The sequence below is a fragment of the Ictalurus punctatus genome, chromosome 5 (genome assembly GCF_001660625.3).
Source record: "Ictalurus punctatus breed USDA103 chromosome 5, Coco_2.0, whole genome shotgun sequence".
NCBI classification, from domain to species: Eukaryota; Metazoa; Chordata; class Actinopteri; order Siluriformes; family Ictaluridae; genus Ictalurus; species Ictalurus punctatus.
In genome coordinates this window covers 13,059,644-13,061,606 of record NC_030420.2, presented here as the reverse complement: position 1 = coordinate 13,061,606, position 1,963 = coordinate 13,059,644, and the positions used below count along the sequence as shown (strand labels likewise).

At 44.7% G+C, this 1,963-nt stretch overlaps 1 pseudogene; it reads right to left on the bottom strand.

Moving 5' to 3' along the window:
* Positions 1-371: 371 nt before the first annotated feature.
* On the bottom strand, positions 372-1,648 carry LOC108265212 (rab-like protein 2A; annotated as a pseudogene).
* Between the last annotated feature and the right edge of the window lie 315 nt (positions 1,649-1,963).

The following is a 1,963-nucleotide window of genomic DNA, read 5'->3' as shown; positions in this document are numbered from 1 at the left end:
CCATGCAATCACCATGGGGCACTGCCTGCAGAACCCCGAGGAAAACAATGAATTCAGTCCACTCCGGAACAAGGCTGCAACACAACAAAACGTGGGAAAAGCGAAGCGTTGCAAACACCCCCCGGACGCACCGCATAATACCTGCACTGTACTTGTATACCATGTTTCTAAGACCTTCTAAAGTCAGACAGATATTTATTACACTGGGGATCACGGATCGATCCAACACGGGGTAGAGCTTTGTCCCCATAGGCTTCACTTTTGTTATGACAGGCTCGTAAACTCTTCAGGAAGCTTGGTGAGCAGCCGTGATTTTAACATCAGTCTAATGCCAAGAAAAACCATTCAGCTTCCACTACACGCCGAGAGCGTCAGTTTGCTCTTCCCTGTTCTTCTTCTTCTTCTTCATAAGCTGACTCTTCTTTGCCCTCCAAATCAAAGTTCTCCAGTTCTCTCATGACCACATCCATAAAGTCACTGGAGTTCTTCTTGTAAGACAAACCCATGTTTATTGCATCTTTGAAAACCTTGACCACGTTAGTCCCATCAGTAGCGGATACGAAGTAGAAAGGCAGTCCCTTTAGCAAAGTTAAAGCTCTTCTGTGTCATTCTCATGTCAGCATCTATTTTATTAGCCACCACCAGACAGGGAATTTCAGGTCTGTATTCTCTCAGCTCTTTATACCAGTTGGAAAAATTCTTGTATGTTACTTTCCTCTAAACACCAAAGCCCATGATACAAGCGTGTGCTTTGAAGTAGTAGGACGGGTGCATGCTCTGAAAGCACTCCTGGCCAGCAGTGTCCCAGAAATCGACAAGCAAGGGCATGCCATTGATAGTGGTGGTGTATTTGTATAACGTCAGGGCATAGGTGGACAGCTGCTGAGGTCAATATCCATCCATTAGAAATCTTTCCATTAACTTGGATTTTCCCACTGCACTGTTGTCACGATTCCCCCTTGAAGCAGTGTGCTTTAAGCGCAAATGCGCGAGCACCTGCTTTTCCGCTGTCGACCGTAGTGACATTGGGACACGGGTGTTTTGTTTATGTTTGTCATGTCTCCTCCCTGTTCTGTCATTGGCTGGGAAGTCACGTGTGTCCGGATTACCCTCAGCCGTTAGCAGTTGCGAGGGTAATCATGTCCGCATATATACCGTGCGCTTCCCAGCACACAACGCAGAAGATTAAGTAGTAAGTAATAAGAAGTGAATGTTTAGCGTTAGTGTAGTTCGTGTCATAGTCATAGTCATAGTCATAGTCAGTTCGCGCTGGATATCCGCTTCCAGTTCATCGTCATAGTTTGTTTCTTGTTTTGGTTATCGACCTAGATTCCTGCATAGCCCCGTGTATACCTGTTTGCCAATCGCCTGACCTCTTGCCTGTTTATGACTTACGTTTTGGATCACGTTTTGGATTTGTCTGCCTGCCTGTCTCTTTAAATAAACAACTGTTATCCTGCACTTGCATCCGCCTTATCTCTGCTTCGTATCTCTGCTACGAGGTGTGACAACTGTCCCCGAGGCAGATAATCTTCACCTGTTCATCTGCGTCATATTTCTCCTGTTCCAGCTCAGGAATTCGCTTCATATCTCCCGCCATATTCTAGCTCAGGATTAGTCAACTAGCTAAGAAGCACAGGCAGTGTTTATCTAATCTGCTAATATGGCAACTAGTTATTTACCTAGAGTAAGCTTTAACCCTCTTCTATAACTTATGTGGTGATTTATGATAAATCATCATTTTAGTGATAAATCACTAAATCACTTAGCCCCCCCCCCCGGGGAAAGAATTTCTTATTTAGCACAAAGTAATCAATTACTTTAGTAAGTGACCAACACAGAGGGCATTTCACTAATGATGAAGACCTCTCAGGAACAGATGGAGAGGCAGTTTGAGATGGTAAGTTCACAAGTTCATGTATAGGCAACAGAGTAGAGGAAGGAACAGACTGGAGGGGCAAAG